Raw genomic sequence first — 11293 nt, forward strand, 5'->3', positions numbered from 1 at the left:
TCGGGGTCTGGACGAACTCCTGCATAACTGACGACGTGGCCGAGAAACTGCAGTTCCTCAAAGCAGAAGTGACATTTTTCCGGCTTGAGCGTCAGGCCTGCGGCCCGTATGGCCTGCAAGACCATTTGCAATCGTTCAAGGTGTTCGTCAAACGTTGTAGAAAACACAATGACGTCGTCAAGGTATACTAGGCAGGTTCTCCATTTAAGGCCAGAGAGAACGGTATCCATGAGACGCTGGAAAGTAGCAGGAGCGGAGCACAAGCCAAATGGTAAAACCTTAAATTCGTAGAGTCCGTCTGGCGTCACGAAAGCGGTTTTTTCACGATCCCTGGCGTCTACTTCAATTTGCCAATATCCGCTCTTTAAGTCCATGGAAGAGAAGTAACGTGCGTTTCGAAGCCTGTCAATCGAATCATCTATGCGGGGAAGCGGGTACACGTCCTTTTTTGTAACCTGATTTAGCTTTCGATAGTCCACACAGAAACGCAGGCTGCCGTCCTTCTTTTTCACTAGAACAACAGGTGATGCCCAGGGGCTTTTCGACGGTTGAATGACGTCGTCTTCAAGCATTTTTGTTACCTGCTGTTCTATCGCTTCTCGCTCTTTTGAAGCCACACGGTACGGATTTTGATGAATTGGTCTAGCTGTGTCCTCTGTGATGATTCGGTGCTTGGTCAAGGACGTCCGGCCAACTTTCGAGGTCGACGCAAAACAGTCGTGGAACTCGTCTAACAGCACAAGCAGGCGTTCCCGCTGTTGCTGAGTTAAAGTAGGGCTGACGTCAAGGTTAGGTGCTAGGTCACGTGGGTCTTGTGCAGGTGTTGCTTTGAGTGCTGAAAAGCAGTCATGAACATCTGCGATCTCGTCGAAATGTGCCAACGTTGTGCCTTTTGGAAGGTGCCGTCGCTCGGAGGTGAAATTGGTCAACAGCAAGTTCGTTCGGCCGTCGGTGACATTGACTATTCCTCGTGCTACGGAAATCCCGTGAGTGAAAAGCAGCGAGGTTATTTGGTCGGCGACTCCTTCACCGTCGAACGGTACGTCACATGCTACTGAAACGAGGATACATGATCGAGGCGGCACGACTACATTGTGGTCTTTGATACGAAAGGATTTGTGCTCTGGTAATGTAGGATCAGTCACACGAGCACTCTCGTAAAATGAAACCACGCGGTCCGGGATGTTGATTATTGCGCCATGCTCCCTGAGAAAGTCCATTCCTATAATTAAATCTTTGCAGCACTCTGGGAGAACAATGAAAGTCGCGACGAAAGAAGAGTCCCCTATGCTGATTCTTGCTGTGCATCTTTCAGTAGGGAGCAGCAATTGACCACCCGCTGTTCTTATATGTGGTCCTGTCCATGGCGTTCTTACTTTTCTAAGATGATCAGCCAGCTTGCGACTTATTATGGAAAAATCAGCACCCGTATCGACTAAGGCCGTCACTTGCTCTCCGTCAATAATTACATGGAGGTCGGCGCTCACCATTTCGTCGTTGTTAATATTCGTTGGCGTCAAGTCGTTCTGTCGCGGCAGTACTGGGGACTTTTTATCGTCTTGTGGTCGGGCTGCGACCTTACCCCGAGAGGTCGCCGCCTTTAGTTTCCCCGGTAAGGGCTGGGTGACCTTGTTCCCCGAAGGTCAGCAAAAGTACGTCGATTCGGTGATGTTGTCTGAGCAGGGGATGGAGAGCGTGACCTGTGGGCGGAATCGGGCTGGCGATGAGGAGGCGACTCGTGATAGGGAGACCACGTTGTTGAAGGTCCTCGAAAACCAGGGTCGTCATGGCGAACAATGTAGTCGTCATTGGCACGGCGACCGTCGTACCCTGGCCGAGTCGGGCGAAGCGATGTGTCGCGGTACCAACAATAGCGAGCTATATGGCCGGCACCACCACAGTTGAAGCAGAGAGGGCGCCGATCGACGGTGCGCCAAGCGTCCGTTCTGTGAAATTGTGGGCGTCTTATGTCCTCTCGTGGTGGTGAGTAAGGCGCGGCAAGTGGTGGCTGGTGGCATGGAGACATCGGAGACATGGGCTGGCGTCTGAAAGCCTCCTGCAATGGTTGCGACGAAGGTGCGGCTGTAGGTGGCTGGTAGTATGATGTAATGGGCGGGACGGGTGGTGGTCGGCGGACAGCGTCGGCGAAACTCAGTTGACGCTGATCGCGATCGAGATCAGCTGCTGAAAAAGCGTGCCTAAGTTCGTCACGAACGACCGCGGCAACGGCGGTCACTGGTGTATCCACTGGAGGAGTTCAAAGCTTCTGCATTTCTTCGCGGACAATATCTCTGATAAGGTCACGTAGGGAGCCCTGATTGTCCAGAGTCACTGAAGCGGCGTTGATTGGGGTAGTAGTGGACGAGCGATCATATTGCCTCGATCTTTGGTGCAGAGCACGCTCAATGGCAGTGGCTTCTCTTATAAAATCGGCCACGGTAGTTGGGGCATTGCGCACAAGTCCAGCGAACAGTTGTTCTTTGATGCCACGCATAAGGTAGCGCAACTTCTTCTCCTCGGACATGTTGGGATCAGCCCGACGACAGAGGCGCGTCACGTCTTCAGCAAACATTGCCACAGTTTCGTTAGGTTTTTGAAGCCTTAACTCGAGCAGCTGCTGAGCCCGCTCTCGACGGTCGACGCTAGCAAAGGTGTCAATCAGCTGCTGACGAAAGTCATCCCATGTGGATGTATACGGCCTTCTCGATTCTCAAGCCACGTGTGAGCGCCGTCATCGAGAGTGAAATACGTGCGGGCGAGCTTCTGTTGAGCATTCCACTGGTTGATGTCGGCAACGCGTTCGTAATGCTCAAGCCAATCTTCAACATCTTCGTGTGGGGCACCACTGAAGCGATTAGGCACAAGTGGCTGAAGAAGTGTTACCTGGGCTGGATTGGAAACGGGGCTGCCTTGTATCCCTTGGACCAACTGTGGCTGGCTAGCGGAGGCCATTGGTAGAGGTACGTAATGCCTGGTAGAATGTTCGTCGAAGGAGGTCAGCTCTGGAGATAGGCCTAGCAACCGGCGACTGAAGCGGTGCACTGGTGTCGTAACAGATGGCTGCGTGTCGGGACTTGATGAACGGCTCCCAGATGGGGTGTTGAGCATCGGCAGGCTTGCTACCCAGCTCCTCCACCAGTGTCGCGGTTCAACGTAAGCAGTGCACCGAGACGTTGAGTCCGAGAACAGACGGCGTGTGTTTTTATGCAGGAGCCAAGAGCAGGCGAGCCAAAAAACGAAAGTACGTCGTCTTCTTCAGTCCTCCTTTTCACGAGGCTGTTGGCGCGCACATCGTCTTCGTTCTTTGTTTCGGGCGCGGCAATATATATTGTCAAAGCCACTAGAAGCAGAAGTTTTAAGGTTGTTGATTAGTTTGGTGATGTCTTAAACGTTAATATCAACGGGTGCCATGAAGGGGCAATCAAGTTTCAAAAAGTCAGGAACACTAAAATAATCTTCCCGTGGGAAGATGGAAGAAAACAACTTATTAAATGCACTTGCTCACTGATTTCTTGGCGAGGGGACTTCGCCCTTCAAAGTAATATCTGCAACAGCAGGAACTGCTTATAATCGTTGTCAAAATTTCCTGGGATTGCATTTTGATAATGAAAGTAGGTCATGTTTAAAATGTTTTTTTTTTTGCAGTGAATAACGTAGAACTGCAATTTTTAAGACATTCTGTATACATTCCAAACAGAGAAGCACGCGCCTCGGTCCTGTGCAGTCGTTTTTTTTTTCTAAATCTCATGGTTCAGAAATGTTTGTTAAACCATACGTTTCTGTTATCATTAGATATGGAAACTTCAGGTACGTATTTGTCTATTGCTAAAGTAATCTTATCTACAATGACCAATTTTCACCAACGGCATGACTTAACAATGACGAAAGAATGTGCAGTTATAGAATTCTTTCAACTCAGAACTCATGCCACTATAATTGGCCTTACTGTAGTCTTTATGACTTTTTTTAGTTTTACCCGAGACATTGAGAGGAGTGTTCGTCACCAGAATAAAAAGGTTATGCTCACTGAGAATAAGGCACGAGATTTCCCCCATATTATTGGGATTACTGGTAAGTAATAAATCCATAATATTATTGCCCCGTGCTGGCTGGTTGATTACTCGAGAGAAATTAAGATCTAGGGCGAGAATCACAAAGCCAACAAACATTTGGGGTACGGATGAATAATTATTCCAGTCAATTTGTGGCAAGTTAAAGTGCCCAAACAAATATACATTATTAGTGCGGCATTTCTCAATAGCTAAAGCGGTGCTGCTACGAAGATGATCTATAAATGACTGTTCAGAATCGGAAGGGCGGTAACATACGCCCACCAGCATTTTTGTCGTAGAATTTGTTCACGTCACTTAGACAATCAGACAATTTTCAAGTTCCAATTTGTATTGATGGCAAAAACAGGTTTCAATTCTTTATAGCAATGAGAACACCTCCCCTGCGATTTATTTGACGATCACACCGAAGAACATTATAAGTCGTAATCCCATGGGAAATCTTACTGTCGCCAACATTCCGAGTAAGCAATGTTTCAGTGAACAGAACATCAGAAAGGCTGTCTTCCAGAAACGATTAGATGAGATCACGCTCGTACAGTAAGCTTCGAATGTTAGTAAAGGAAACAGACACAGCCGATACATATTTAATTGGTAATTCTTTAGCGACATTCACAAGCTAGTGCCTCTGCTATCCAGCGGACAGCTTCACTGTGTTAGTAGCGCTATCTCAGATGTAAGTTTTATCGCTCATGCGCAGACGATCGGCGACTGGCTTGTAGGGCTTCTTTTTATTTTTGGTGAATTCGATAAGCTTTATTCTGGCTTGTAATGTAGGTAAAGGGAGGTCTTCCCGCACTGAGAATGTGTATTCGTTTACGCTGAAGCGAGAAGGCCCTGCTTACCTTTAAAAAAAAACAAATTTTGCCATTATGGGCCGGTGCTTGAGAGCAGCAAAAAGACCAAGTATGTGAACTCGTGTTTTCAGAGCGAAATTTCATTCCCTTCCGCTCTGATGTATTCAAGTCCTCGTTTTCATCATCTTCCATTCCAAAAAAAAAAAACATAGCAAGTTACAGCGTCTGAGTTTCTGTGTTGCCACATCTGTACGTGATTTCCATGAGTTTCCTTGACATGCATACGTAGCGCGACTGGATGAAGCGGCATTTGTGGTATTGAAATCCAACTGCGATGCTCTTTCTGCAAGAAGCTTTACTTCAGCGTTTGCTATTATATGACCTTCTTTTGTGCCTCCGACGCCCTCAAGTAATCCAGTTTAAGCAGCTTCAATTCGACGCACTGTATCGAGTACCCCACTTGGGCTCAAATAAAGGAGAACCAACATTACCTTCGAGTACTGACACCCTATCCGATATGCTCTTCAATCCAGCTTCTATGCACTGTGCAGTTAACAAAAAAAAAAAACTACTCAACATATTTTACATTTTGGCGCTAGGCCCGGGATTCAGCTCAACGTCACCAACCCGAAATAGGTCGAGTCCACATTTGACAGCCAAACGCTCTTTTCATAGCACTGCAAAGTTCAGGTGGTCTCGACAACGCAACGAGCCCGTAGTCACTGTTTCTCATACAACATGAAGCATTTGCAAAATATCTAACCTGGAAGAGCAGCGTAGCCATGAATGCGCCGTTTTTCGCTGCAGTGGTGCTGCACCCAAGGAAAGTTGGTCTCGGTGGGCGTGCGCTTGCTGCGGTGCCGTGTAAGATGCACATCAGAATGGACGTGTCACTGTATACGTCCCGGGTTGCTTGACGAGGCTCGTGATGTCAAACTAACTCGGCTGCACAGGTAGACCCGCGGCTACAGGCGTCAATGGATCTAATGGGTCAGCATTCCAAGCATTTGAAGTCGAAGCCACGCTTAAGCAGGGCATGCAAAACGCAGGAAAGCGTCACCCGGAAGAGCAGCATAGGTATAAATGGGCCGTTTTCGCTGCGGTGCTATGCCTCTTAATCTTAATTCATAAGAAAAAGGACATGAAGAACTTGAAAAATTACAGGCTGATCAATTCATATACTGTCCGCTGTCTACAAGATATTTACAAAAATAATAGTTAATAGAATTAGGACGACGTTAGAGTTCAGTCAACCAAAAGACCAAGCAGGAGTTCGTACAGGCTGCTCAACAATAGCCGATATTTATAATATCAATTGAATGAGAGAGCAATACGTCGAATATAACTAACACCTATACATAGCTCTCATAGATTACGAGAAGGCACTTGATTCGGTCCAGATACCAGCAGTCATGCAGGCACTGCGGAGACAGATCGTCGACGAAGCATGCAATAAAAATACTGCAAGAAATTTACAACGATTCCACAGCTACTGTAGTCCTGCATAAAAAAAAAAAGCGACAAAATTTCAGTCAAGAACAGTGTGACCCACAGAGACACGATCTCCCCAGCGCTGTTCACCGCGTGTTTACAGGATGTTTTCAGGGTCCTCGACACGGAAGAGTTAGGCATAAGAGTCAATGAAGAATACTTAGGTAACCTACGATCTGCTGACGACATTGCAGTAATAAGTAACCTAGAAGACAAACGATTACTGAATTGGACAAGGAAAGGAAAATACTGGGTCTGAAAATTAATACAGATAAAACTAAGGTAATGTGCAATAGACTCGGGAGAAAATAGCGCATTGCGGTGGGTTGCAAGACACTGCAAACTGAAGGAATACGTATACTTTGGACAGTCAATAACAGCGGAGCCGAACCATGAGACAAGTAACTAAAAGGATAAAGATTGGATGAAGAGCATAGGGTATACCCTATGCTTATAAGCATCTTCAAGCAACACTGAAAGCATTTTCAAGCAAGACTGCCCATAAAGCATTTTCAAATCATGCATAATATAGTTTATCGCAACCCCTTAAGAGGAAGATATATAACACTTGAGTTTTAGCGGTATACTTACATACGGAGCAGAAATCTGGAGGCTTACGAAGAGGGTTCAGCCTAAATTGAGGACGATGCAGCTAGCGAAGGAAAGAAAAAATGAAAGAAGTAACCTAAAGAGACAAGAAGAGAGCAGAGTGGGTCAGGGAAGAGACAGGTATCAAGGACATCTCAGTCGAAATCAAGAAGAAGAAATGGACATGGAACGTATAGCGCGTAGGCAGGGTAACCTTCAGTCATGAAGGGTAACTAACTGGTTACTCAGAGAAGGCAAGCGGCTAAAGGGGAGACAGAAAGTTATAAGTGGGCAGATGAGATTAAGAAGTTTGCGGGTATAGCGTGGAAAAGAAAACAAGCACAGGACCGGGTTGGTTGGCGGAACATAGGAGATGCCCTTGTACTGCAGTGGGCGTGGTCAGGTTGATGTTCAGTGATGATAAACGATGATCCTCACATCCGCCCTGAAAAAAAAAAAAAAGTGCACCGCCCGGGAATCGAACCCGGGACGCAAGAATGGGAATCTTGCATGATGCCACTACACCAGCGGCGCGGTTAAGGCATGCCAATTTATTATTGGCTACATTAGTTACAATTTTATTTGTTTCTATGTTACACAATAATATTGTTGGTTCAACTATTTAAAATCTTTTGTGGTAACATGACGTGTGAAGAATCACTTGTTCATTCGTCTAGGTTGACTTCAAAGCAAACACTATATCTCCTTCCACCATACTATGCACTTGATATGGACGCTTACCGTTAACTAATTAAGTTTCGCTTATAAACGCAATATTAACTTAACTTGTATTGATAATGATAGCGTAATTAACGTTCAGGAATTGGTGTTAACTCATTCAACTTGCACCAATAAATTTACTTCTCATTAAATTTGCTTTGACTATTATCAAATACATATGCAGAGTCATGCTGTCACTCCTGGCCTTCGCTCCCGTAGACTTCAGTAGGCTCTTCAAGCGAATACCGCTTTTTTTAATACTCTCCAAGCACCCTGCCATTCCGCAGACGCTTTCCACGGCGTCTGCTGCGTAGGGGGATCTTCTTCTTTATCTTCTAAATTTCCTCATCACCTCGGTTTCACGATTTCGAAAAGACGAAGATGGAGTCACGCGAACGCCCGTATTTACATTTTTATATCACGTGAGGGCCGCAAACAGGAAGTGACCGCGAAGCTCGCAGATTAGGAGCCCCAAGGAAGACGTTTCTTTTTCTCTCTCTCTTTGCTTTGTGTGTTGTTTTCATTGTACTAAACACCGACTTTTTGACGCGTGACTGTTTCCGTGGGGTCTTATGCAATGTTTTTTTTTTTCCTTCCTCTTATGGAATAAAGAGATCTCTGAGCATCAAAACAGGAACTGAATATATATATATATATATATATATATATATATATATATATATATATATATATATATATATATATATATATATATATATATATATATATATATTTTTTTTTTTCAGTGGCGCGAACCCCGAGTGACACACTTTTTTATCTTCCAGACCAGGGCTCGGCAGTATAGCGATACATGAGCATCGCAATAGTGTCTGAGAGATGTTTTTCAGAAAAAGCACGTATCTGTATTTATGTATCGAGATACATTTCCGAAATGTATCTGTGTCTCAGTAGTGAAGTATTTTTAAGATGTATCGTTCATATCGCGATATTGTACCCGCTGCGGCATCCGTTACTTTTTCGTCGAAAATGAGCTGACCTTAAAGATTCCAGTGCACGTATTTTGATATGTATATTCCTGAAAGTTTTCTAAGTCTGTTCAGACGTGTCCAGACCACCCTGTTTAGCACCGGTACACGGTCGTCCGAAAACCCTGACGAAAATAGAGACGCGTGTAAAAGAAATGCAATCGGTTAATCTAAGTGTTGCGTATAGACGAGAGCACGCCTACCTCGAACCCAGGCGCCTTCGGCGGTATACCCTCGCCCCCAGAGACGCCATAATTTGTTTGCAACTGCCAAAGCGCGCCTCGCCAGCATGGAATGCAGTGGCTCTGGGAGTTTCAAATGCGAAAAAGCGCATGTTCACGCTGCGCGTGCTTATAAAATGTCATCTGGGTACCTCCGTGCTGTCATTTGATGCGACAACAACCAGCACAAGAGGAAGAGATTGCTGAGCACTGCCTGTGAAGTTCACAGCGCATCGAGGGAATCGTGACAGTGCGGTGTTTTGCAATTGCACAGATTTCAGTCCACAACGAAAAAAACCGAGCTCCACCGCCTTAGGATATAATCGCGATCGGAAGGAAAAACTACGATCCCTGTGAAGCGCACGAGTAAGTACACTTGTTGCGTTTATTCAAGCGCGACTCCAGCTCTTTCACTTTACAGCAGCGATTTGAGTGCAGTATGCCTGTAGTATGAGGCACAAAGCTGTTGCCGTACTCTTTCGCAGGCCGCATGTCAATAATAGGATATACGTATTACGACTCACGCATGTATACACGCACCACGCATGCTTAGTACAACTGCAAAGGCCTAGTATCGCGATGCGTGAACGGCGCGGAAAGCATGACTTTCGACTCGGTCGAACTGCGACATGCCTCGACTGTCACTACGCGAATCTACATGTGCGTTCGGTCGGCGTCACCGTAGCATTTTAAAATCTTGTTCTGGCTGGCACTTTCACACCGCGCGTGTGTTCCGAGTGCCCGGCCGGACTGGCAATTGATACACATGCGGTGCATGAGCGTAAGTTGGAACCAGATTCTATTGCTACGTTTACACCGGCTTACAGCACAAATTCTGCCTTGTCACAACCAAGGCGCGCCGCAGTTCGACCGAGTCGAATGCAACGCTTTCCGCTGTTCGCGTTTCTTTCGATCACAATAGTACATATACCTGATGAAGCTGCTTCCGTAGTCTGCAATGCACGGGCTACAGACATTCCGGACTGTCGAGGAAGGTGTCCTCGGCGTTTCACATGACATCAGCATAAACTTCCAGCACAGGAACAGCGCGAAACGTGCTTACAGCCGGACTCGAGTTGTGAAGTTTCGCGTTTGATTTACAGAGCGTCTGCTCGCCTGGCAGTTGAGAGTGTTGCTTCGCCGCGCTTGCAACAGACGGCGCCACGCGCTTTTCAATATGGCAGCAAGCACTGAGCTTGCTGTGTTCTGGTGTATACAAAATAGTGGTCATTGAGGTATGTCATCAGTTAACGTTGGAGTCCTATAGTCAGTAAAATTTATTGTGAGTAGCAATTCCTCCTCAGAAACCCATCGCATGGTGTTCGATGCGCGACACCTGACGGATGATGTCTCAGCCATGCGTTTCTTGTAGCGAGATCTACATTGGCCGTATTTTCGCTGTGGCTGGTGGCCACACCGCGAACTGAGCCGTTGCCTAACAACCGTCACAGCTGGCAGCGCCGCACCATTTGGCACGACGTCAGAGGAGGAGCCGGTGAAGCGGCGTTGCAACAACAGAGGGAGGACCCGTGTTACATTGTATTTATATGAGGGTGGCTTAGTGGGGATACGTCGGCAGATATGGAAAGTGAGTCACAGAGACTGAGAGAAGCCAGGCCCCGTCGTCGGAACAAGAGAACCTGAGGAGACGGAGAAAAAAGGAGCCTCACGCCTCGATAAGTGTAACGGTACAGAGAAGCAAGCTAAACAATAAGGTTAGCCATACCTCTAGCTACGCACACCCAGGCATAACAGAGTTAATCCACAGCTAATCTTTACGCGCCTTCGGCAGTGCATGAAGTTAACCATAGACCAGGACATACGAACGCTGAAAACGGATATAAACTGAGGGGTATGGGCTAAGATGAGGGTTGTATATGACAGAGTTGACATTATTGCATGACAAAGACAAATTTAGAAGTCATATGATTAGCGAAAATTGGCATAAACATCAATTCATTAGGAAAACATCTGATAGGGCTCCCCACGCTAAAATACCGTGAACATTGTTGACGTCACATCCTTACCCAATTGAGCTTACGCAAGAACCGATGTGAGTACCACTCCCATTCCCCCTGAGTCTCGCATTCATAGAGCCGCGCTAATTTCTTTCTCAAGGGTACAATTTAGAAAACACAAGCACCGGTAATCACGCTTATGACGTTCATTTGCGCGCCAGGACTCCCCACATCTGCTTGATGTTCGAAAGAAAGCTAATTGTTTTGTACTGCAGCCCTGCTCCAATGCAGGAGGCGCAGTGTTTTGAACCAACCATACGATCGGCAAAACACCTCGCCATCATCGTCTGTCTCTACACTTTAACGGCTTAATCCGTGGTAGAAATCGAAGTAACCTAACGCCCCCGCAACTGCACTCCCCCGCTTTCCTCCTAAAAAAAAAAAGAACATGAAAGAAAGCAC

At 46.4% G+C, this 11293-nt stretch overlaps 1 non-coding gene across 1 annotated transcript; it reads right to left on the reverse strand.

Annotated features, from left to right (window-relative positions):
- Positions 1-7409: 7409 nt before the first annotated feature.
- TRNAG-CCC (transfer RNA glycine (anticodon CCC)) lies at positions 7410-7480 on the reverse strand. The gene has a single exon. It is a non-coding gene; the product is annotated as a tRNA-Gly (tRNA).
- Positions 7481-11293: the final 3813 nt, after the last annotated feature.

The sequence above is a fragment of the Rhipicephalus microplus genome, chromosome 1, assembly GCF_043290135.1.
Source record: "Rhipicephalus microplus isolate Deutch F79 chromosome 1, USDA_Rmic, whole genome shotgun sequence".
Classification (NCBI taxonomy): domain Eukaryota; kingdom Metazoa; phylum Arthropoda; class Arachnida; order Ixodida; family Ixodidae; genus Rhipicephalus; species Rhipicephalus microplus.